The 27,462-nt window shown below is 32.0% G+C and overlaps 2 long non-coding RNA genes and 1 pseudogene across 4 annotated transcripts; 1 reads left to right on the top strand and 2 right to left on the bottom strand.

Moving 5' to 3' along the window:
- Nucleotides 1–6,909: 6,909 nt before the first annotated feature.
- LOC129306768 (12-oxophytodienoate reductase 1-like) lies at nucleotides 6,910–7,437 on the bottom strand (annotated as a pseudogene).
- A 2,423-nt stretch (nucleotides 7,438–9,860) lies between these two features.
- On the bottom strand, nucleotides 9,861–11,419 carry LOC129306771 (uncharacterized). Its single transcript, XR_008592256.1, has 3 exons — nucleotides 11,096–11,419; nucleotides 10,161–10,310; nucleotides 9,861–10,046 (listed from the first exon to the last, which is right to left on the bottom strand). It is a non-coding gene; the product is annotated as an uncharacterized LOC129306771 (long non-coding RNA).
- An 8,367-nt stretch (nucleotides 11,420–19,786) lies between these two features.
- On the top strand, nucleotides 19,787–25,287 carry LOC129305942 (uncharacterized). Of its 3 annotated transcripts, none has more exons than XR_008592066.1 (4): nucleotides 19,787–19,989; nucleotides 20,738–23,078; nucleotides 23,346–24,591; nucleotides 25,010–25,287. It is a non-coding gene; the product is annotated as an uncharacterized LOC129305942 (long non-coding RNA). The 3 variants fall into 3 exon arrangements; XR_008592064.1 differs by having other exon boundaries at nucleotides 24,951–25,287; XR_008592065.1 differs by lacking the exon at nucleotides 25,010–25,287 and having other exon boundaries at nucleotides 19,795–19,989; nucleotides 23,548–23,781.
- Nucleotides 25,288–27,462: the final 2,175 nt, after the last annotated feature.

Below are 27,462 nucleotides of genomic sequence, written 5' to 3'. Positions count from 1 at the left end.
TAAAAAGCTAAGATAAGAGAGGTAAAAGTGTATGAAATATATGAATTATCAATTCCCATATATTTAACCTTTGCACTCCAGGGAAAAATCATTTTAGAAGTTGAATCAAGAGAAGATCAAGGGAAAAAAATTGGAAAACAAGGAGGTAAAAGTGCAAACTTAAGTGCTAATGATTCTTCATCAACCAACTAACCAATTGATTATCAAAATACAAAGAGAATAATTCCATGATGCAAGCACTTAGCAAGAATGAATCAAACATAAATAGCCACACAAGGTAAAGTGTCTACACTTATCTCACTAGTGTTTTGGGTTAATTTTCACTCAAATTCACTTATCTAATCCCCCAACCATAGGCTTGTCAAAATTCTAAATCTAGACCACTTATAGCAAAATGTACTTATGAATCAAAAGGACTTTTATTTTGTTTGTAATGTTGGTAAGGGAAATGGGAGAGTAAGAATGCATATGAAAAGGAATAGATGTGTATATCAATCAAATCAATGTGGGATTCAAAAACATGAACAAGTTTCAAGTAGTGAAAATCATTCAAACAATATACATCAATAGGGTAGCAAGGGATTTATTCAACAACTCCTAATCTTTTCTTTCTTTATTTTTTTAATTCATTCTCTCTTTTTCAGTTCTTTCTTTTTCTTCTTTTCTTTTTCCTTCATTTCTTTCAAATAATTGCACTATAATTTTTTTCCATCCTTGTAACCTACAAAACAATTAGCAAATGAACAAATAAATATTCACCACTTAAAATCAAGATATGCCAATTTATCCAACAAAGCAATATTATGAATTAATATACATTCTTATGAAAGTGAGGGGGTGTGAACATGAATGAATGAAAGAATATGAACTAGAAGGCTCAACAAGGCTAGCAAGGCATAAAATCACAATTAGGGTTGGCCTTTTAGCTAACTAGCAATTTTGATGAATGCCTTAATCATTTTTCACAATGCAAAAAGCAAGTGTAGCCTTGAAAAAGAATAGAGACAAGTTCTAGAGAGTGAAATAGCATAAGTGGATACATGCACAATAGAAAAAAATCAATTAGGGTCAAAGGTCCTTCCAACAAGGGTTATGCTATCAAAATTAATTCATGCAAGATAAGAACTAAATCACTTCATCAAACACAATGCAAGTTGATAATCTCATTTCAAGAATCAATACTCTAGACCAAAGACACCTAAGTAGTGCAACTTCAAACCAAAAAGAAAAAGTAAAACAATTTTTGTAAAGTTTTTTTTAAAGTAAAAAGAAACAATAAACACTTAGCCATTGCATTATCCCTAATGCAACCTAGACTAAAGATAAATGCCAAAGAAATTATGAAAGAAGTGATGAAAAAGTGGGAGAAAGGATTTTTTTTAAAAAAAGAACACATGCCAAAAAAATCAACAAATTAAAAGCAAAAACTACATAAACCTACAACCTAAATTCAATTCTCCCTATACTTACAATTCATCCAATCCAACAATTCAAATCATGATAACAATAAAATGGAAAAGGTATAAAGTAAGAGTGGAGAGAAACAACCTAGTCATGGTGGGTCCTTCAACTCCTCCTTGAGTTGGAATAAAGCCTTGATAGACCTTGCACAAATGACCATTGATTTGAAACTCCTTCCCACTAGATTCCTCAAGCAAATTTAGCACACTACAGGGAAATACTTTGGTGATCAAATATGAGCTAACCCACTTAGATTTTAGCTTTCTTGGTTTGTAAATGAACTTTGTTTTGTAGACTAACACCAAATCGCCTTCATGAAATTCCTTTCTCAAAATCATCTTGTCATGAATAAGCTTAGTCTTCTCCTTATAAAATCTAGATGAATAATCATAGGCATCCAACCTTAGCTCCTCAAACTCTTGCAATTGGAATCCCCTCTCTTCATCCAAATCAAAATTCAAATCCACTTGCATACAAACATAATATAAAAGTTTTTTTTTGCAAGGATTGTACCCATTTCTTTAGCAAAGTTTCATAAGTAGAGACTAATAAAATATATGGAGAAATATTATAAAGTAATAAAAAAAAGTTACATGGACCAAAGGAAAGTCTATTCATGATTTCTTTTTTAGATCAGGGTGGGGGTGGTGGTTATAGCCTACTTATGATAGGGAAAATGATAAAGAGGTCCTAAAAGGATCAACTAATTCAAGTTAGGTTTCAAGCGACAAATTTCAAAAATTTACAACTCAATTAAAAAAAATTATTTTTCTTGTTAAAATTTGGAATACAAGTTATAAATTTATCACAACAAAGTTACAAAATTGAAAGATTGAGTTGCCAATTCTTAGAATTTAGCACTTGGGACCTAACTTAAATTAGTTGGTCCTTGGGGAATTCTCTATCATTCTCCCCTTATGATATTGATATTCATATTATTATTTTTTTCAATCAACATTGATATTCATAAAGGAATCAATGATTTATATATAATATTGATATCGAAGCTTGGTAGCAATAAAAAAAGAACTAAACCTGGTATTATTTATGCACATATAAATAAGGAGATAAGACCATTTGAATAATCGTTATTCCACCCTTCAGCCATTAATTTTGATGATCACATGTGTGATCATATGAGAACCTTAATTTTCCTCTGGGTATTTGGAAATATCAGCAATTAGGCCATAAAAAAAGAAGAAAATGTATGGATGTCATTTCTATGAATTAACAAAATATTAGAATTTGTTATTCATAATAGTGCGTCGAATAAGGTAAGGAAGAAATAATAAATCTCCATTGTATTAGAACAACTCTACCCCTTCCAAATAAGAAAAGTTGAGAGAAAATAGTTCTCTACCTTTACCAAGTGAACTTCTCCTTTTGTCTTCTCAAAACTCCCTCTTTTATAGACATAAGCTAAGGGCTCTCTCCATATTGACACAGTCTCCCAAATCATAATTCTCTTTTATTTTTTATTTATCCATCATCATTATGATTTCTAATCATTTCCTAATATTTTTTGATCATGAAAAATTTGAAAAGGATGGTAGTCATTACTATGCTCTAAAGGTATCTGCCATTCTAGAGCTTTGTAAAAAGTACCTGTCATTACAGAGCTTTAAAATGGGTTACAAGCGTTACTGGACTTTGAAAAAGGTTAAGTCATCCATGCAGTGCAATGTGACTAGTGATGGAGTTATCAAGTGCTAAAATGGTGACAGTGATGGCAATTATGATGATGATAATGGAGGTGAAATGTGACTTGAAATTTACAAGATTGGACTTAATTTCCTATTTGGCCCAGCCTATGGAAGCTTACTTTGATGCATTGAATGAAAAGGCTTGATGCATAGTGCATTCGAAGTGCATCTCCCCATGAGGTAGTGCATTGATGCATACAACTTGAAACATGATAATAAAATTTCTACAAATTCTTGCAATTAGAGAAAATGCTTTCATATTATTTACTCTAGATACAATAATGAGCTTTTAAAGAATAAGCCTATTTAAAATATTCAAAATTATTTTTTCTTGGCTTTCTTTGGGTTTTTCTTAAAGGGAGTTTACTTGTCCTAATATAATCCTCCTAGCACAAGAATTTAATTTTTTTTTTTGGGTTAAGCTTTGATATCTTCCATACTTGTATAAGTGAAATTCACTTTTCCTTCATTTAGCAATGTTAATGTTCATGCATTACTTGGAAGCCAATTGAGCTCAAAAGGAAATGAAAGACAATAAAGGGAATATTATGTTAAACAAGAAAATTGCTTGAAGGAATGATATGGGGTAATAGAATTGGAAAAAGTTTGATCCACTTTAGGTCCCTCCTTCTTATACAATGGATGGAGTTGGATGTAATGAGTTGAATATGAAGTGATAAGATTGGAAAAGGTCTCCATCCACTATTATATGTAGCAAAAGATTGAAATGGGAAAGTGTCCCAAATACAAATGCATAAATCAAGAGAAATCTAATAAGGCATTTGGCCAAGTAATTACGAAGATTGACTTCAATCAAAGTACAAAAATGATGTTGTATTAGAGGAGACAATCATAAATCTCAAAGAAGACAATCATAAGAGACCAAGAAGACAATCATAAGAGACCAAGCCTATGTCACTGGTACAGAGGATAAACAAATTGATCCATATATTACTGACCAAATCATGTCTCTACCTCATGTTAACTAGTGCCATGGTAAAAAGTCTAACAATAGTATAATGCCATAATGATTTCTCTCACCAGATATGATGTTTACTCTCATCACTCAGTGTTTAAGGGATAGTGATTACTCTTTGTATCCAAATTATCCAATTCCTTTTTCATAAGCTTGACAATAATCTAAGGTCTCCACCACTCAAAAATTCAAATGTCAATATAGATCACAAGGACCTTTATTTGGTTGTAACATAGGCTTAGGGTAAAAAATAAAGGGTAATAAAAGAAGAAGAATATTCAACACTTAAAGTAGATACTCAATATAACTAAGAGTAATAAGAAGAAATTATGGAGTCAAGCAAGTGTACACCCCAACAGAAGGCCTTACTAGAATCAAATAACATGAACAAATAAGGAACTAAAGGAAGCTCTTTCTATCCTTTTTCTTAGAATTTTTGTTCATCTTTCTTTCGGCTTTCTTGCCTTCTATTTTCTTTTCCTTTTTTTTCAAATTCTTTTCTTTTCTTTTGACCATTTCTTTTCTTCTTCTTTTTCACTTTTCAAATCTTGAACCTTCCAAAAAAAGAAATCTAACCATGAGATTGACTTGGCAGCCTCAACAATTAAAGGAGTGCACACAATTTGCCCTAACCCAAATTGAATGCTCTCAGAAATTAAAAGTACCCTAAATAAAAAGTTAATTAGGGAAAGATATTTGAATTTTCTATGGGGTAATAGGTGAGAAAGAAATATTGTATAGGCTCAAATGGGCTACACAAAGGATAAAATATCACGCAAGGATGGCTTTTAGGACATGTGTTGCCAAAAGTAGAAAATGAATGCCTTGATTATCTCTATATTAAGAAAATGAATTTAAAATTTGATTTTAAATAAGATACATGCCAAGTTCTAGATTAGGCAAGGGATAAATGGCACCCACATGAAGAGAAAATTATATCACTAGGCTCAAATCCTCACTTAGTTTATATAGTCATCATCACATTGCATCCAAGTTATGCAATTCACCATTTAACTAGTCTCTGTAAGGAAAGTTGTTCTTAAGTCTATACATCTCAACGGTATCTCCTCTACACATAATTTTCACAAAGTTTTTTTTCTAAAGGAAAATGCAAAAGTCCCTTTCTCATACCAAAATTATGTGTAATTCACAAAGAAAAAGTTAGTCTAGAAAGAGTCGAACAAGTTATACATCATCCTCTCTTAACAAGAGGGGAGGGGTATGCATGGTAACCTATAACTCAAAAGCCCTTAGTTATTTTAGTAGAAGAAAGAGATGGAAAACTTCATGCTACTAAAGTGCTAGGAGGAACGAAGCCAAGATTATTGGTAAAATGAACAAATTAGCAAAGGGAGAGATGGAAGTGCATAAACATGACATGGACAAATGTCAGATGAAGCCAATTCTCGTGAAAGATGGTCCATTCAAACATTATTCATAGAACATATTACACTTTATGTATGCACTTCCATGGCAAAAGAAACCATCTTTAACCCTTCCAAGGTTTCATCCCATGGTATATGTTCTCGTGTCATGGTTAGACCTTTTTCCTTCTATCATGTAGGCTGTTGAAGCTAAGATATATTGGGGAACCTAAAAAAAAGAACAAGAAAAAGAAAAACTAGCTGCGAAAAGTATGTGGTGAGTCATATTCTTTTGTAATTTATGAATAATGCAACTTCACATGTACTTGTGATGCATATGACTAAATAAAAAAGTAATTAAAACTAGATGTAGGCCCTATATGTTGTGGAAAGTAAGTGGCGAGTCATATTTATTTACAATTTATGAATAGTGGAACTCCATATGTATTTGTGTGTGTTCTTCTCTATGTCTTGATCATATTCTTTCTTTTATGTTGTACTATGATGAATTTGTTCACTAAAGTTCAGAGAATGATTATAATCAAAGGATACATGTCTATACACTTATACACTTTTTGAAATGACAAATTTACTTTGAAAGTTTTTCACCTAATGCAACTACTACTCTTAACTTTTTATTAGTGCAATATCAACCTGAAAGTAAAATGATGCAATTTTGCCTTAAATTAATGTTTGACCAATATTGATCTTTAGTTAAAAATTTTGACCAGAGTTAAAGAGCAATTTTACTTTGAAATTTTTTTGTAAAGGAGAAACTAGCATCCTATATTTTCTATTAACGCAATATTTTTAGGTTGTTAACGTTCAAATCAAAAGAAAAATCTAACAATCTACTATTAGTGTTGAAAATGCACTTCTAGAAAACAAGCAATTTGCAATGGAAATTGACCTTGATTTGTTATGGAATTTTTGTCTTGAACACTATTTGTGACAGAAATTGTTTCCGACATGAAATCAACTCTACCACAAGCACTTTATAAACTCTCTTGAAGTCTAGACTTGCCCTTATTTTGCCTATAAGTAATACTCAGCTTGTATAGGCTAAAGTATAGACTTGTTCACACTTGTGAGCAACATAAACTTGCTTCCAGGATTTTTGACTTGGAGGAATTAATATAATTCAACCTAAAATCCTCTTCTAAACATGCCCACTATTTATAGGCCACAAGTCCTTAAATTTCATTACAAAATTTACATACAAAGAATAAATCTATATAATTGTAGAATATATAATATATGTATAAATTATGGAAAACTACCAAGAGGCTTTTCATGTTATAAGTTATCTAGTTTTAATTAGAGAATTTTAAAGAACAACTCTTGAAAGGTTATGGACATCCACACTTAGAATTACAATATTTATAGTACTTCTACAATTAAAGCCCTAAGAACTTGCTTCAAGAAAGAGGTAATCAATATAACCAACAACAAGATCAGAAGTGTGAAATGTCTCTCTATTATATTTGTTAAGAAGAGCATCAAGTTCAAATCTCTTTAGCAAATTAGGATTCTTCAAGAACAACCATCCACAAGCAACAAGATTCGCACTATCCTCTGCCACTATGATGTTGCCATCTTTTTGATCATAACCTCTTGCGACGATATGCATGCTGTTAAAGGCCCTTCTCTTTGGCACAAGACTATGTTGGCTCTCAACTTTCTTCAATAGTCTTCATTCTTGGTTCTACCATGTGGCAATACAAAATATCATATTAGTTTAGAAAATTTTTCATGTGTAGGCCAAGTTCTTGAGGATTAGAGTCTTCACATTCATAATAATTTGAAAAAGGAGATAATTTGATTTCAAAACTCTCTGCTCCTACTTTAATAGTAATTGCTTTAATGACTTTCAATGGAAATTGGCAACGATTCTCTAATGATCCATCATTTTATTTGTTCGATCATTAACCTTATTTTTTTTATTTCATCAAGATAGTCATGCTTGTAGTGAAAGCATAGATTTTGATGGGGTTGAGATACATAGGGCCCACAATTACCTTCTTGACCAATTTATAAAAAAATAAGGTCAATGATCAAATAAATAAATATAGTGAATCAATAGAGAATTGTTGTCGATTTCTATTGAAAGTCGTTAAAGCAATTATTAGTGACATAAGAGCAGAGAGTTTTGGAATCAAATTATCTCCTTTTTTAAATTATTGTGAATGTGAAGACTCCAATCCTCAAGAACTTGGCCTACACATGAAAAATTTCCTAAACCAATATGGTATTTTGTATTGCCACATGGTAGAGCCAAGAATGAAGACTATTGGAGAAAAAGTTGAGAGCCAACATAGTCTTGTGCCAAAGAGAAGGGCCTTCAGCAACACACATATCATCATATGAGGTTATGATTGAAAAGATGGAAAAATCGTGGCGGCAGAGGATAGTATAAATCTTGTCACCTATGGATAGTTGTTCTTGGGGAATCCTAATTTGCTAGAGAGGTTTGAACTTGATGCTCCTCTTAACAAATACAATAGAAGGATATTTCACACTTCTGATCCTGTTGTTGGTTATATTGATTATCCATTTCTTGAAGCGAGTTCTTAGGGCTTTAATCATAGAAGTGCTATAAGCATTGTAATTTTAAGTATAGATATCTATAACCTTTCAAGAGTTGTTCTTTAGAATTCTCCAATTAAAGCTAGATAACCTACAACATGAATAACTTCTTGGTAGTTTTCCATGATTTATACATATGTTATATATTCTATAATTATGTAGATTTATTCTTTGTATATAAATCTTGTAATGAAATTTAAGGACTTGCGGCCTATAATAGTAGGGATGTACCAAGTGATGGTAAGCTTAAAGTGAATGAGAATCTATCTCTATTATATTTTCTATTCCTAATTCTTTCTTATCTTTTTCATTTCTCTCATCTCAATCTCTTACATTCTTCTTATTTTTTATAATACGTATTAGCACGATGCTCTACCTAATCAACATAAAGCATGAACCCTAAGAAGTTTGTTGTTGATCATTTGTTGATTCTTCTTAGCCACATGGAAAAATAATAGTTCAGCAAAGTAACTAGCGTACTTACATTATGGAAGTCCTGAAGACTATTGAACATATTTATTTTGTTATGATCATATCACATATGGCCAATGCCCAAATCAAGAATTTAAAAGCAACAATGTTTTGTTACGTATATCAAAATAGTGATATTTTTTCCGTGGTTATTAAAATCATGAGCAATGGTTAAAATATGGCTAGAAGCCATTCAAGCAAATGGATATCAATTTATTGAAAGTAAGTGCAAAAGTGGTTATAGAGCCAAAAAGAATTATGACATATTAAAAAAATATATATATATATATATACACACACCAAAAGTGGTATGAAATTAAATAGACCAAATAAAAGCAATTATCGGTCATATTAGTATTATCATATCATGATATTAATATAGTTTCAAATTTAACTAATCCATTAAATATTAATTTAACTAAGTAAACTACTCTATGTATTTTGATAGACTCAAGGTTTGGTTTGTAGTTTGACAAAAATTAATTTAATAAAACCCTCATCAATCTAGTAATAGAAGTTATTTATTGTAACAAAAATTATGTTTGAATACATTTTTTTAAAAGTTAAGTTGATGATAAACTAAAAGTTATTTGGGTAATAAATAAAAAGAATACTTTTAATTGTGCAATTACAGAGAGATATTTATTATTGTTTAACTTCCTAAAGAGTAGAGAGCAATTTATTATGATAATTCATTACAAATAATGGCAAAATTGAAAAGTTACATACTAGTTAACAACTATTAGGATATAATTATCATTTCTTAATATAAATACATAGGATATGCGCTTTTAAATCTTAAGAGCCATAATAATCTATTGAAACATGTCAAAATTATCATGCTTTGAATTGCAGAAAGTGATGCTTTAACTAGGGACCTAGTTTGGGTGCTGCATTCAGATTTTAATCTAGGTTATGGATAGTTCAGATTTTAAGTATTACTATATATTATAGTTATTAAAATAAAAATTTATAAAAATTATAAAATAATTTTAATAAATTTTTTATTTTTACAATGATTTAGATTTAATTTGAAAGGTTTAATTTAATATTAAAATTTTTTAATTACTATATATTGATTATCCAGATGCACTCTAAACAATTCATATTTAATCTATTGGACACTTCAAATTAAATCTAAACTTTATTAAAAATAAAAAATTTATTAAAATTATTTTATCATTTTTATAAATTTTATTTTAATAAATACAAAATAAAAATATTTAATAATATTTTAAATTTGAATCATCAGAATCTCATTGCTAATAGTCATGGCAGTGATGATGAGCATCTAAACTTGGTCCTTTAACCAGTGTGAAAAGAGTATTTTGTAACAGTGAAGCTGAGAAAGTACCTGAACTTGAAATCCTTCCACCGTGCCAAATCTGACAAAAGAAGATACCACCTTTGTCATGAACAGTATCCACAATTGCTTTCCATGATTCGACTTGCTTGTTCGTCCATGTCCCTGGTGTTCTATGACACCTTAATTTTGAAAATGCAACAAAAAATAATAATAATGAGAAACGTAACACATTTTATTGTGAAACTTATTGACAAAAATTAACGTGAAGAATTAACGAAATTAAAAATAATTACACTCGAGCAGTGTTAGAAACAGCGACAACTTCAGCAATGAGAAGACCCCCTTTGGAAGTTGATCGTTGAGAGTAACATGAGATAGCATGTGCTGAGGATCGTCATTATAAAATATGTGTCTACTACCTAGTCCATGGGGCCCACACAACTCTGCTTGCAAAAATTAATGAACTGTACATCAGATAAAATAACAAAAAGCAAGAAAAAAGTTATATCAAAGACTTAAAAGTAACAAAAGCTTGAAGAGTATGGTCAACTAAGTTTCCAATGCTCTCAAGAAAAGAGTCAACAATGTGAGCTGCATCAACAAAGATTCATTACGATGGATTCTTGCTTCCCATGATTTCCAGCATATGATGCTAGATCCCACTTTCGAAGAGATGTCAAGCCTGGCAGATCTGAGGAGATTGACTAACCAGGACTCCACCTTTTCCTTGCAAATTCAGTGCATAGATCGTTAGGCGGCACGTTTTTCCACACAGAGGCAGCAAATGAGCAATCCTTAAAAACATGGTTGATATCTTCTGCTAGATCATGATAAATGGAGCATTGTTGGTCTTGGGTCATCTTTCTACGGAAGTTCTCAGAGTTGGCAAGAAGCCATCCCTTTAGCATTAACCAGAGGAAGGTTTTAACTCTGAGGAACAGGGAGCTTCCAAACATAATTCAAATCATCTGTGAGTGAGATTTGCGGTTTGTCTTTTTATTAAGGAAGAAAGAGGAGATTTTAATTTTTATAAAACAATAATGAAATGATGAAAATACTAAACCAGAATCAGAATCAGCTAGATAGATCAAATTCAAGGATGTAAAACAAAATCAACTTTTCAGATGTAAAATCAAGGGGGTAGAGCGAGCTGATTTAAATTCAATTCAGGGGGTCACCTATTTGCCAAATGTAAACCAGAATCAGAGAGACAGAGAACTAGAGGCACCTGAAAGCTGAAGCAGAGACTTGAATCGCGAGTTGATGGAGTTAGAGAGCAAGCACCTTAATCACGAACACTATGAGGGAGGAGAGGCTGAGAATCTGAGTGCATTGTCCAGATCACCGTCGCCGAGATCACCGCGATTCCTAGCCTACATCAACTTTAGAGTGAAGAACTTACACAGACAAAGAATGAAGAGGGTGACGGGAGAGGCTTGTCTTGGGGTTCTGTTATGGGCTTATGACTTAATAGATGAAACTGGGACACTCAACTTTTAAGTCTCTCTAAAACATTGAATGATTCCAAGCTTGTTTGGTGAATGTAATAAATAAATCGGACAAGCTTTCTGTTTGTCCCTCCAGCATGCTTTAGAAACTGATTGATGGTCCTTTGATTCATGCATAAATCGTCTCGGAAGAAGACGGTCTAAGCGTGGCAGACTGTAAAAAGATGTGCAGCTCTGATGTTGAGAATTCACCAAAAAGAAGAAAAAGAGTGTGAGAGTGAGAAAATCACTTGACTATAATAATACAAGTATAACTTATTTACCCCTCTCATGAGAATGAAAATAAAGTGTGATAAAAAAGATGCTCCGTCAAACTACACGGCTGGGGCAGTGTGCCCCGAAAAGTCCAAAAGCTGTCTCTTTCGTGTTCTGTTTAAATAATTATATGGTTATCAACCACATCAAATTTAATTAAAAATTAAAAATAAATTAAAATAAATACCTCTTATATATAGAGATAAAATAATATAAAAAATTAAATAAAAAATTTTAAAAATAATATTCTACTCAAAATTAAATAGATTGATTTTATTTTATATAATATAATGATGATATTTTTTTAATATTCTTAAAACTAAAAAATATAATTTATCCAAAAGATATTGAAAGCTTTAAATCAATGGGGGGAAATGATTTTAAGGTAGTGGTCTAACAATGACTAAATTGAGATTAATTTGATCATACTTAAAATAATATAATTTAATTAAAATATATAAAATATTTTTATAAAACTATGATAAGATCAATATTTAAACAACTAAAACATTGATTTACAAGAAACAAAAACATTCATGAATAAATCATACATAATCCAGCAAAACGATAACAGAGTTCTTTAAGTACAAAGTTGATAAGTTATTATTTCTTTTATTTTCTAAAGTCAAAATAATGTTCTATGTTTAACAAAGTTACTTAAAAATTAAAATTGGTTCCAAAAAAGATAAGAAAATATTTATAAGGGTTAAGGGTTATTTTTATCTTTAAAATGTACATAAAAAGTCACAAATAATCTTAAATTTAATTATGAGTCAATTCTATCTCTCAATTTTAAAAGTTTTTCTCGTCATCACATTGACGTTAGAAACACATAACATTCGTGGGTCCTACTATTTTTTTTAAATTTGTGTATCAGGTTAAGTGTCATTTTTACCTCTCAATTTCTATTCAAAAGGTCAGTAGATACCTTTAACTCAAATATTTTATAATAAAAATATTAAAAATATAATGTGGAGCCCACTAACAATCAACTAACAATGAGAAAATGGCAGGATGATGGGGAGGGAATCTTTGAAAGTTGAGAGGCAGAATTAACTCATAATTAAGTTTAGGGTCATTTGTAACATTTCGTGCATAATTAAGAACTCTATTTTTAAAAAGCTCCAAGTATTTGAGCTAACTTAAATGAGTTTAAAGGTGTTAAAGCTGGATTTAGTTATATGGACTTGTTATATAAAATAAGACACTTTAAAATCAATCCAAATAAATCATCCGAATTGAACCCGATGCATTAGAATTATGGGCATTAGGTAAAAGTAAGAAAAATAATTAAGTAGGGGTGGTTTGTTGTCATCTAGTGAGGGGAGAAAAGTCAGGTGAAATAATGATGACATGTAATAATGAAGGAAAAGAGGGAGAGCATTGAATCTCAACTTTGGAGAGACTTGAAAGCAAAGTGTCCCTATTTCCTATATAAAAGGACGAAGAGGCTTGTCTTGGGGTTCTGTTATGGCTTAATATATTATGTAGAAAACTGGGACACTTTGCTTTCAAGTCTATCCAAAGTTGAGATTTAATGCTCTCCCTCTTCTCTTTTATCAATACATGTTGTCAATCACCATTTCACCTAACTCCTTTCCTCTCACCAAAGACAACAAACCACCCCTGCTTAATTATTTTTCTCACTTGTAACCCATCCACAAATCACTTAATTAATAAATTTACTTACATGTGACATTCTGCTGGTTAACGCACAGCAGAGAAAATATCTTAGCTTGTTACATGTGATCATGAGGGCTTAGCTTCTTGATTCCTAGCCTAAAGATCGAGCCCGGCCAGCTTCAGGATGGTTATGAGTTTTTAGGTATATGATGTGTGTGTGTGTGTCTGCATGGCTGATAATGTGTGGTTGGGCTACGTGTCAATTTTCTTATGGTTTTGGTTAGGCAGTGTATGGGAAAATTTCTTTGTCCTGGGGATGTAAATGCAACTAGGCAAGTTGATCATGCAGGCACATCCATTGCTAGGTTGGCATTCCTTTTACATGAAAAGAGAGGGCTAGTAATTCAGACGTATGTCCCACGTTTTTATTTCTCTTTTACGGTCTCTCATTATTCATTCTCCAAGTATTTCCACCCTCAGAAATTTTCTGAAGGAGCAGCACCTGAATAAGGAGTGCAGAATAACATTATTTAAAAGTTAATAAGTTAAAAATAATATTTAATTATTTAAAATTATTTATATTAGGCAGAAAATATAATAGCAAATAAAATTATCATATATTTATTTAAGAAAAATATATTGAAATTAATTTTGTTAAAAATATGTTGAAAAGATGGATATAGAGTTCAAATTTAAACCTTCAATTTTTTTTATTAAATCTAAAAAGTGCACAATACTATAAAAATATGAAATATAAGGTTGTAAATTTTCTTTGCTATGTATACAATTTTTCTCACGTGACACGTACGTGGCTCCATCAGTGACATAAAATAACGTTCGGCACGACTCATAAAGTATCTCCCCAGTAGCGTTTCTTAGCCACATATTTATCTTTTCCTTTGCCCGTCCACATTTCGCAGTATAGCTTGGAGCAAATCATGAACTAAGCTGCGCCATGTACATGTAAGACAGAAATAATGAACAGCATTGCTCCCACGTCATTAACACCATTAGGGCGCACAGTAAACGTATATAGGACCCATTTCTCCGGAGGAATGAAGAAAAGTTTGTAGCTCAAACATACAAGAGAAGAGAGCTGACTCCTGACCCCATTCAATCAAAAAGAGACGGGTGGAGGAGTATTGCATTAACATTTTTATTTTTAAAAATACAATTAGTCTATTAAAATATTATTTATTTTGTTACCATTTACTCTTTGTTCATTGGGGGAAAAACTCATGGTTATGAAAGCATTTAAATCAAACATCAATACATCATTCGCTTTTTTTATAATCTATAGTGCATTGATACTTTAAATTACCTTATGTATTTATATCTTATTCAATACCAATACTTGTTGATTTTTTTTTATATGTATCTGTAAAGTATTGGGACGTTATTTTTTAACTTAAAAAAATAAAATTTTTGATACGTATTTAATACTTTTAGATTATGAGTACTTTAAGAAAATTTTTAAAAAACGAAATTTTTTTAAAGATTACAAAATTAAAATTTAAAGACATTAGTGGAGATGAATAGCATCAATGCCTTGATGGTGTTGGAATTTTGAAAGCAACAAATTTATCTCTTGATAAACTAACTATAAAAACTATCTTTTTTGTAGATGATAGTCGAGAAAGAGAATATATTAATACTATACCTATTAGAAGGGAATTGATATTACTATAAATGACTATATATATATGCTAATTTGGATATTTTCTAGATTAAAATTATATTTTTTTAATATTATAATGTTTTATCAATACATATATACACACGTATTGAAAACGCGTCATATTCTATATTTTTTAAAATAAAAATATCGAGATATTGGATATGTATTGCATTCGGTAGCATTGTGAACATTTAAGTAGCACTAGTATTGTATAACTTTGACTTGATGGCATTTATCCTTCAAAGGAGGAACTATTGGCGTAGAACATTGACCTTGTGTCCCATCCGTTGCTTTTGGCTATTTATCTGTCCTTTTAAGAATTTAATAGAACAGTAATTGCTTTATACTACTTATTATTCCATCCATTTACAAGGTATATTTTTTAGTAAGATCAAATGTTCAAAAATGTAAGATATTTTTAAATTTTTAATGTGTGATTAATAATTTTTTTAAAAATATGCTTAATAAAAAAATCACTCAACCCTTTCACCTTTAAATAAGATATCCTATTAAATAATGGTAGACATGGAAAGATGGTGACAACTTAAAGACAATTAATTAATTTTTTTTGGGTGTATAATTCAGCGAAAAATGCCATATATATGTGTGTGTGTATTATTAAAAGAGTAATTATTACTAAAATATATCATATGGGTATATTGGAAAATTAAAAAAATCTGATACAATAACTATACTCCATCTCATCCAGATATAAGATAATAATCTCTATCCGCCTATGCAGAACACTAGTTTTTTTTTCTTTTAACGAATGTTCTCATTAGTTGTATTTTAGAAGGATATTAATTTTTCTTGGCCAACAGAGAAATTCAGTCCATTCACATTCAAGATTCAACAAAACCAGTGGCTATAACAATTGTAGAAAGATATTAGAGTGAAGAACTTATACAAACAAAGAACCAGTGTTAAAAACACTTTATAGAGACAAAATATGTTATAAAAATATGTATATTTAATAGGAGTACAGCTGACAACATTTTAAATTTTTAGATAAAATTAATGAGTTTTAATGTTTCCTTTGATTCTGATATTTAACTAATTATTTGAGTCTAACTTTGCCAAATAATATAGAGTAAGAGATTTTTAATATAATAAGAGATCAATATAATTATATTTATTTATTTTTCTTAAAATTTTATAAAGTTTAACACAATATTTTTAAATTATATATTTACTTAATTATTTGAATTTTTTAACATAATTACAAATAAAAATTAAATATTTTAAAATATTTAACAGAACATTTCTAATAGTGTTTGAAATTAGACTAAAGTGTAAGTTTTGAAAAAAAATTGTAATTTTAGTAAAATGAAAGGAAAGTTATACTCTCTCTATTTAAAAATATAATACATCTTTAATCAGATCTTACGTCCCAATAAAGTAATTACTTATCTTCAAAATAATCATATTTTTTCATATTTGCGCCTACTTAACAAGGTGTTTGATTCTAAAACAAATATATAAAGTAATTTATTTAATAGGGACACTTTTAAAAAATGATAATGATTGCATCTTAAAAAATTAAAAATGTCTTACATTTTTTAATATTCAACCCTTTAAAAAGTATTTTATATTTTTTAACATGGAGATTATATTGTAATCTACTCTAAACAAAAGTTCGAATTCTGCAAAAGAAAATATGCCGTTTTATGTGAGCGTAGATAGAGATAAGAAAACAAGATAATTACATATAATGATATCATGAATATGTCTGTACTGTACGTCTCATATATTTCTATCGACCATCATTAGTGTTGGTCTTTAGAGATAGAGGAGAGAGAGAGCCAAGGACAAACAAACCACATGGATAGAGATAAACGGGTGCTAGATCTGTGAGCAAAGTAATTGGGGAGCATTGAAGGGAGTACGGAGTTTCAACTTTAGAGAGACTTAAAAGCAAGTGTCCCAATTTCCTATATTAAGCCATAACAGAACCCCAAGACAAGCCTCTTCCTTCTTGGTCTGTATAAGCTCTTCACTCCAAAGTTGAAGTTTGGTACACTCCCCCTCTTCTCTTTTATGATTTTATCATTACATGTCGACACCATTTCAATCTTCACCAAACTCTTCCCCCTCACTAAATGTCAACGAACTTTCTTGTGGTTTTGGTTAGGCTGTGCATGGGCAAATTTCTGTCTTGGGGATGTAAATGCAAGTTGATCATGCACGGCCGTGCAGTGCTGGTTTGTCATTCCATTTATATGAAAACAAAGGACTAGTAATTCAAACGTATCTCCCACGTTTTTATTTCTCTTTTACGAACTCTCATTATTCATTCTCCAAGTATTTCCAGCCTCAGAAAAAAACAAAATGCATGATTCATGAAGTATCTCCCCGCGAGTGTTTCCTAGCCACATACTTTTCTTTTCCTTTATCCGTCCTCATGATCTAAACCCCAATTTCTGCAGGTCATCACAAAGAATTGTTTCATAAATCTTTGTTTAATTTGGTTGAGTGGTGGTACGTCGTCGACATTTCGCAGTATAGCTTGCAGCAAATCATGAACAAAGCTGGTCTACGTACATGTAAGACAAAGATAATCATTGAAATGTTGAAAAGATTTGCTATATTAAGACCACACCTGCCACGGAGAATATACAAACCAGTTCACGATGAATGGCTTTCAAACTCGCATCATCTGATTTGCTATATAAAAAGAAGACAATATGCAGATAATACAAGTTCCTATTACACAACCCATGCCGATCGACGTAGTTCTTAAAATGTGTGTGTGTGGGGTAGCAAGGCAAAACACCAAACGAAAGAGATACTTTTTTAATATATATGATTTATCATATATTATGTATATATATTATCCAACTACGCATGCACATTACATATATAAGCCTAATCAAACATGCTGAGACGAAAGACATACTTTTTTAATATATATTTTATTATGTATAATAATAATAATTAGTTTAATTAATCCCCGTTGAGTATTTGCATATCAGACCAGAGATCCTCCGTACTCCAATAGTTAGTCTCGTGACTGGTGCAAATTAAATGGAGGACTGATGGAGCACGGTGGAAAATGGATGCGTTGGAAAGGGCTGTCCATGAGAGTAGCTTGATTAAAGGAGGACGGAGAGTGAGTGTCCATTCGCTGAGAATCAGCCATGGTGTTGGACACGTGGCTGCTGCTGGGTTGCTGATGATCTGCTGTCTCAGAACTTAGCTGAGGATGTTGTTGTTGCAAGCAGTTCTCTGCCTGCTTAATGTGCTTCTGAATCCTAGTCCTCCATTGTGTATAGGCGTGTTTCAAATATCAACAACATTAAGTTATGGTATATGCGTATATGATTAGTGACTGATTAGGGTTTCAAAATATTGCACAGTGTGATTGGAGCTTTGCTGATAGTGTGTGGTCTGTGGCGAATGCGTGGTGCTGTGGGGGAAGAAGAAGGAAATGAGGATGATGAGTCGGTGCCATCAGAAATGACCCCACAAGAACTTGATGGACATCCTTAAAGTGATGCCATCTACAAGGGTCCTGCATGGAGATTCTAATTTTAAAAATTCCATAAAATGTACAAATGATTCTAAATTCTCATGGACTCTGATTGTGACAAATTTTTAGTGAACATTTACTAATTTTTTTAAAATAAAAATTATCTTCTCATGGTCACCGGCAACTAAATTATTGGAGAGTTGGTCATGATAGGATTTGAATTTTGAAGACGATAGGCTTTTGAACCCATTTGTTAGACAAATATATATGCACACAAAATATTTTTTATATATATATATATGTAAGAATTTAATATCAATTACAAAATATTAGTAGTCAATCTCCTATATGTTAAAATTGTCAATTCTAATATGTTAGATGTAATTGTAAATGGGATATTAACAATTTTAGCATAAGGAATTGACAATTTTAGCTGAAGTTGTCACTTGCAGATAAGTTTATCGAAATTAGTTGTTTCGCGCTAAAGTTGTGAATTCTTATTTTAAAGTTAATTAATATTCCATTGACAATTGTCTCATAAGAATGGACAAATTGAGCATAACATATCGATTAGTTGTCAATTTCCTATGCTAAAGTTGTCCTTTTTTTTTTTTTACCAACTACTGCTAAAGTTATCATGACTTCCTTATATTAAAGTTGTTAACATCCACTTGATAACTGACATATTAGAATTGACAATTTCAACATAAGAGATTGACAACTAGTGTGTAGGAAATTGACTAATAGTAATTTGTAATTAACATTAAATTTTTATATATATATATATATATATAATATTTTCCAAATATTTAAGTAATTCAACAAATGGTTCAATGGTCTGCTGGTGGCATGATTTTTTGGAATCCTTCCGTCCTCAAATCCTACCATGACCAACTCTCCAATAGTTTGCTTTCTAGGATTTTGGATCCTTCAGAGGCTCTTCTTCTTAGGCAAACTACAAGCATTGCAGGTACGATTCCTTCCTCATTCCTCATCTTTTTCCCCGTCTTTAACCCTTCTGAATCGAGCTATTTTCGTCTGGCTTTTATTTAGTTTCTGTCTCATGTACTATTGCAAGTGTCTTGATATTTTCTCTGACTTTTCATTTTCTTCTCATTGTCTGAATAATTTAGGATGATAAAGTTTCTTGATATTTTTACTTGTGTATTTATGTAAGTTTTACATTGGTACCTTTGTGCCTTTAATTTTATATTTAAATTTAATATAAATATTTAACAGGGTCATATGGATAGGATAGAATCTGCACGTTGCTTTTCCCTGTGAAAAGTGTATTCGTTTTGTTTCCGTTTCTTCTTCTTGAATTATTTAATTTTATAATTGAACTGAACTGCAGTCTTCATATACGAGGTGTAGAAAGTGGTTACATTTTTTGGTAAAAAAAAAAAAAATGTTTCTACACAGGGTTTTCTTTTCCTCGTGTCCCTCCCCTCGCGCTGCCCACTCTTCTCTTTTCTCTAGCTTTGCTTCCTCACGCTACTGAGGAACTGAAGCCACGCCGCCATCGAGCACTAGTTTCGGTTCGAAGTCACTGTCCGTCCGCGTCGATCTCAGCCTTGCCATCCGGATCCGTAAGTCTGCCATTTTGTTGATCTCGTTCGTGCATCCAGTCTCTTTTTGTTCCTACCCATAGATGCTACTTAGCTGTTCGGCATCCCAGATTTGGAACCTTAATTTATTTTAGATCTGCTCTTTCCCTTTTATTAGCGTACTCAGTCTTTGTTTTTAGAACCAATCTAATGACTACTGGCTTTCGATTTCCTTAACTGACTTCATATTTGATCGAGAAGCTTCTCTCTGTCTTTGAATACTTTCTCTCAAATCGTTGTTTTTGCTGTCAAATTCACTCTCACAATCCTTGTTTTTGTGGCAGAAATTTGTGTTGTGTTTTGGTAAACGATTGGTCGAGAATGATGAATTTGAATGTTCCCGTTTTGTGTATAATTTGTGCACAGTGCTACTTTTTCTTTAACCTCTTCAAATATCAAATTGAATATGACTTTTGTTTTAATTGAATATGACTTTTGTTTTTGTGCATAACTCGATCTACATCCAGTTTTGTTTTTGTGGCAGACATTGAATATGGCTTTTAGGAAATCATTGTTAATTTTTTTTTTCATTGACTGTATTTAAATATTGACTCCTCGTTTTTTACTTATGTAATGCAATCATTAAAATACCACACTGCTTTAGCGATGCTTTGATTGCTTTCCATGCACCCATATCACGTGATAGCCTTAGTAATTGCTCTTACTCAATGCAGTACAACATTGCACTATAATCATTGCTCTAACCTTGTTTTATTGGTTTGACTTTTAGGAAGGGACAATGATGCAGATAACTCATCAATTTTTTTAGGAGATGAGGCTTCCTTTCAGAAAAAAGAAACAGAGTTGGCCAAAAGATAAGTATTTGTTAAGAACAAGTTTATTATAATTCAAAACAAGTTTCCTGAATTAGTTTACATGTGTGAAGCTTCCTACTGCTTTTGAATTGTTTTAGGAGTCATTACGACATGCCATAAGGAGTCCTGATATATATGAAACATTATTACATGCTGTAATGATTAGGTCCCCCTCTCATATATATCAATCAAAGTTTAATGCTAGGTGTCTTGGTACTGCCAAATGGGGTCAATTTGAGTCTGCTGCATATGCCTTGTATGGTTGAGCTTGACTTGATTGTAGAAATTAATAAATTTATCAAAACAAATAATTAAACGATTGAACAATCTTATAGTGGTTATTGAATTTAAAATATATATTAATTTAGGATCAAGATGGATGATCCATTTGGTTTTTATATTGTTGATTAATGATTCCAGTTTGCAGACCAAGAACGTCGTTAATCAACACAATTGAATCCAAAATTTTCTTATTTTAATAATAAAGTATGGTTGGTGAGAGATTTGGGTTCAAACTCAATATGATATAATATATTTGTATGTGGAATAGGTCCAGTTGCCTTTTTATTTGAAAACTGTAGCTGAACGTGGAAGCAAGGAATCTCTCATTTGACAGCCTTATTCATTTTTCTTTTTTTGTTGTTGTATTGTTGTCTTTACAAATGGTGTAAGTGAACTTTCTACACTGGTTATTGAACCAAGGGTGGAGCCAAGATTTAAGAATAAAGGGGGCCAAAATTAAAAAACATATATACTACAAAGTTTTTATAAATTTGAAGGGGCTGGAAGTATGTGACACCTATATAATACAAGGAAAATTTTTAAAACTTGGGGGGCCATCGCTCCTACTAGTCCCACTTCCCTCTGCCAGTGATTGAACCAGTGTAAAAAATCCACTTTTTACACTAGTTGCAAAACTGGTGAAAAAGTCAAGACTTATTCCACTCTCTCTTTCTATACCGGTTCCAGAACCAGTGTTTTTTGTGGTAATGAATAATTAAGGAGGGGTGGTTTGTTGTCATTTAGTGAGGGAAGAAGAGTTAGTTGAAATGGTGATGACATGTAATAATAAAAGGAAAGAGGAGGAGCATTTAAGGGTGTATGGTGTATGGAACTTCAACTTTAGAGAGACTTAGAAGTAAAGTATCCTAGTTTCCTATATTAAGCCATAACAGAAACCCAAGACAAGCCTCACCCTCCTTTTTTTTTTTTTTGTCTTTTTGTTTTTGGTACAAGCTCTTCACTCTGAAGTTGAAGTTCAATACACCCATTAATACTCTCTCTCTTCTCTTCTATTATTACATGTCGTCATCATTTTACCTAACTCTTTCTCCCTCACTAAATGACAAGTTGACAACAAACCACCTGGCTGCTTAATTATTTTTCTCACTTTTACCCCATCCATAAATCACTTAATTAATATTTGTATTTGCACATAAAATTTTGCTGGTTAATGTACAGCCGAGAAAGTATCTTAGCTTGTTACATGTGATCATGAGGGCTTAGCTTCTTGATTCCTAGCCTACAGGATGAGTCCGGCCAGATTCAGGATATGTATGAGTTTTGAGGTATATGGGGGGTGTGTGTGTGTGTGTGCATGTCTGATAATGTGTGGTTGGGCTACATGTCAATTTTTTTCTGGTTTTGGTTGGGCAGTGTATGGGCAAATTTCTGTCTTGGGGATGTAAATGCAATTATGCAAGTTGATCATGCACGTTCATTGATTGCTGGGTTGTCATTCCATTTATATAAAGCGAGACGACTGGTAATTCAAACATATGCACTGCTGGCTTTCGATCTACCACACATGCTAAAGCTTATTTAATTAAAACCTAGTTCGGCAATGCTTAGTCACTCTGAACTATCTACATTTTCCTCGCTCGCTGTGTTTTGTACTCTCTTGCTGTCTCTTCGGTCACGCTGCTCGTCACCATGGTTCCTCGTTTGGCAACGCAGTTCGCCCCAGTATGCTTTCCTGTAGTCTCTCACTCTTTCCCTTCTTCGTTTCCCACCTCTCATCAAATTCCTTGATTCTTCTTCTCTTAATCTGTTTTTTAACTGCGTATTGCTTTTGTCTTCCAGGATTCGCTTTCGTTATATTCTAACCTCGATTCATGTTCCTTCCCCTCTTTTCTATACGTATGTATGCCTAATTCTGTTTATGTAATCTGGAGTAACTCAACTTTGTTTTTAACATCTTTCTAGGGTTCTGGATCCTCTGGAGGCTTCTTCTTAGGCAAACCGCAAGCATTGTAGGTATGATTCCTTCCTCATTCCTCATCTTCCCCGCTTTTTAACCCTTTGGAACCAAGCTATTTTCGTCTGGCTTTTATTTATTTCCTGTCTCATGTACTATTGCAAGTTTCTTGATATTTTCTCTACCTTGTCATTTTCTTCTTATTGTCTGTATAATTTAGGCTGATAAAGTTTCTTGATATTTTTACTTGTTTATTTATATAAGTTTTAAATTTCTACCTTTGCGCCTTTAATTTTATATTTATATTTAATGTAAATATTTAATAGGGTCATATGGACAGGATGGAATCTGCAGGTTGCCTTTCCTTGTGAAAAGTGTATTTCTTTTGTTTCCGTTTCTTCTTCTTGAATTATTTAATTTTATAGCTTTCTTAAAAAATAAAAAAAAATAATTGAGCTGAACTACACCGTTTCCTTGAAAAGGATGCGGGGAATGAAGTTATATGAAGTGAAACATCTATTTTGGCAGGCTAGAAGGGAAAAGATCAGCGAGAGGATGAAGATTCTTCAAGATTGGTCCCTCGATGTGACAAGGCAACGATAGTTATTTGTGGAATCTATGCTGGATTATTGCTTTGAATTATTTTTTCCTTATCATTTCTGTAACTAAATGATAATAAATATTAGTTGTCTTATCCCTTCATAGACTGTTTCCCTTATTGAATTTTCCCTTATTAAATGATAATAAATGTATTTGGTTGAATTTTCTTTTCCTGCAGCTAATTAGTAAAGCATTTGTCTTTTTCTGCGGTAAATTCGAGAATGTACATGAACCCCACTATTGAAGGGTTCCCTTCAAAAGGTGTAAGCCTGCTGACTTTAACCTATGATAAGCATATTTTCTTAAATGAAAGCCATTTCCAATAGCATACATGGGATTGATTTTAAGCATATCGTCTTTTAAGTTTAACACTGCAATTTTTCAGCCCTGGTTATAAATTGCCCTTTTCATTGTTCAATGCTTTGATTTTCATGTGTTGTTCGTGTTACATCATTTGTGAAAGTATACTCTTCTCATAACTGCTATTAAGATTGGTTTGCTTACTCAGATTTACTTTTATATTCTAGTATATATGCTACTCATGTATGATTCTTTGGCATGTGTTTTCACAATGAAATGCTGCAGATTTTACTTCTCTTTCATTTAACAATCTAATTTTCATTCACGATCTAACTTATGCATGACGCTGAACAAATTGTTCCAATTCAGAGCAAATGCTAACTTTCCTTTCACTAACAAGAGAGTAAATGTTATTTCTGAAATTGAAAAATTAATTCATTTGAGTATTTCTTGGAGACTCACTGCTTCTGGCCTCAAGTTGACTCACTGCAGTGGGAACCCCTTTTCGACTTGCCAATTTATATCGTCTGCATAACAATATAATCGATCTTCAGCTTCTTCAGCTGCTATTTAGTGACTATTACCAACATCGAATTGTTGTTGAGCCATCATGTTTTTCCTCTTCCGGACATAGAAGGAAGGCAGTAGATTCTTCAATCCCACACGTCCAAGGTATGATTTTCTCTTCTAGTGAAGCATTATTTTGGCTTGGGTTGGATGGCTTATTGTCAAGCACTATGGCAGTGCAAACTTTTGAAATGCCCTTTTTATTCCCCCTTAAAGTTATGATTAAGTGTATCCCTTTGATACTTGTGCGTATGAGATTGCACTCAAAAAAACTGACACCATCTTTCTAACAAGTTTAAACTTGTTACATTAATTGCAATCGCATGTGGGATTTCTGTCATATGTAGAATTTTATGATCCTGGGCTAAGAGCTGTTGGTAAAGCTGTCTCCTATTATTTTCTTCACTTTTATATTCTATGAGCTGACATGTTTTAATATAAAATTCACCTATTTGCAATTGCAGTGCCTTGTAAAAGGTTCTGAAGGCTGATGATGTTGATATAATAATGACCATTGCGACAGGAATGCCTTGGTTTTCTGGCGCGGAGCTTGCTAACTTGGTGAACATTGCCACTGTCAAGGCTGCGATGGATAGTGCTAACGTTGTGAGCATGACTAATTTGGAGAATGCGAAAGACAATTTTTATCGGAAGTGAGCGCAAGTCAGCTGTCATAACTAATTTTATGGAAACCAGACTAATTATTGAACAGGTTGAAATATTAGTTCATGGTTTAATGGTCAAACTGGGGATTTAACTAAATTAATATATTTAAATATAATAGAGAAGCTTATTTTTTTTTGGGGGGGGGTTTCAAAATCACTGTTGATTTTTTTTTGAGATGGTGATCACATATAATTTTAAAGGAAACAACAAATAAATTTGTTTGAAAAGATATGTAAATAAATATTTGGATAAATTTGGATGGAAAAAATGTTTACATGTAATTAAATAAGTTCAAATAATCAATTAAAAAAGAAACGAAAAGGGTGTGTTCTTGTTTTTGAGGTTGGTCATTAAGCATTTTTGATAGGTAAATTATAATCAAATTAAAATGATACATATGAAACAAAAGTATAGATAAATAGCTGGAAGAATGGAGATAAAAGAGATGTTCATATGTGAAAAAATAAGTTTAAGGTATAAACAAAGATGAGGAGGAAAAAAAAAAGCAGACCTGTTGAAAGGTTTGGCTAGTTCGCATATGTTATTGAGGAAAACAGTCCACATTGGTTGAGTGATGCAGAGTGAGGCATGCTCGTATCTATGTAATGAAAAGAACTGAAAGGGATAACAGTTAAGGAGTGCTATTGGGTGACAACTTGCATGAGATGTGGGCCCGAGGCATAGTATTTTACTTTTTTTCCCTTGAATTTGGCCATAATTTTCTTGTGTTCCCCCCCCCCCCCTCTCTCTCTCTGGTGTTTTGCCTTTTGCTTCTCCTGTCAGGTGTGATCTAACAAAATTAAAAAAATTAAAACGATATCATATTTGTAAATTGGGGGAGAAAATAAATGGTGAACCATTTGGATCACTTAAATCGCTCGTTCTCCTAATGTACTTTAAATCGCTGGTTCTCCCAATTTACTTTAGTTTATGGCCAGTTTGCAAGTAGTTTTCTCTTCCAATTAGATAGTAGTTTTAAATTGGGCTACCTGACCAATTGATCGTTTTGATTTTTGATAGCCTTGGTCATAACTGAGAAATCTAGAAAGTTGACTGCTTTCCATGAGGGTGATCATGCTCTTGTGGCTATTCATACTAATGAGCTAATTTATATTTTGAACTTTCTATGTGCTCCTTTATATTTTGTTTGAATCTGTGATACTAGTTTGAACATTATAATTATAATTAATGCATAATTGAATTTTTGTATATTATTGTGATTATGAATTGTAATTACAAATTTGAATAATGATTAGTTATGTGGCTATAAAGAAACCAAAATGTCAAAAAATTACAAATTGGTGAGGGGTTATTTTCATTTTAATGAGGGATTATATCCCTCACTAAATTTACAGTTAAAAAATGTACAATGATCCTAAATTATAAATTGAAAAAAAAATTAATGAATATTTTATTTAAATAAGTTTTATAGCAATTAAAAAGGGGTCGTTTATAAGAAATTATGTTAGAAATTTTTACAAGGACCTAGAGTCCAAATTTTTTAAGCAGAAGTTTAGTTTTAAAATATAAAAAAAAGTTGTGTCTTTTCTTGTGTCTTTTATTGTGATTTTCTTGTACTCTTTTTTATAATTTTTCCCATTACTTCTATTATTCTGATTTAGTTTGCTCACGCAGAAAAAAAAAAAAACAACACAGAGCATCGTGATTTTTTTTCCCACTGCCATTATGCACTTCTCTAAATCCTCATATAGTCAGTTTATTTCCCTAATCCTTACCAGCATACTTTGATCGCTGTCACCGTGAATTCGCGTGCTGCTGTTGCTCCTATTCCACATACTCGTCCTCGTCGCTCTCGTTTGTCAGCCACAGTGAAGCAGAGTTGCTGATTCGCTTTTCCTATCATTGGATGTTGTTTGTCCTGTGTTCTGAGCCATTTGTTCATCTTTGTTGTTTGGATTCTTTGACAACTTCTTCCCCATTTCTGCTCTGCTTTTGTGGCAAATGAAGTTGTGTGCACGCTTGCTTATTGTTTTTCTCTCTTTTTCTTCTTCCTCAGCTGTTGAAAAGTTTGTGTTTGTGTATGGTAGATCAACTATATGTGTTGGTTGGATTTTGGTCTCTTTCCTTCTTTGGCATGTGAAAGCTTGAAGTTATTCTTTGTTTCTTCTTTACCGTATCTCTTGTTTTCTGTTCAGGTTTGACTTCCGTGTGCATGTATATGTGTGTATTTAGTTTCACTTATTTTTGTTTTTCAAGAGCTAAGCATCTTGCACATGTGTATGTAAACTTAAATCTTTTCCTTTTTTGGCCACGATAGATGGTCTTCTTCCTTGTCATTTGAGCTACAGA

This window comes from Prosopis cineraria, unplaced genomic scaffold, assembly GCF_029017545.1.
Source record: "Prosopis cineraria cultivar Desert tree isolate PC_DT_omini unplaced genomic scaffold, ASM2901754v1 PC3, whole genome shotgun sequence".
In the NCBI taxonomy this organism is placed as follows: Eukaryota; Viridiplantae; Streptophyta; class Magnoliopsida; order Fabales; family Fabaceae; genus Prosopis; species Prosopis cineraria.
The sequence above is the reverse complement of the archived record's forward strand: the minus strand, read 5'-3'. Positions and strand labels throughout refer to the sequence as shown.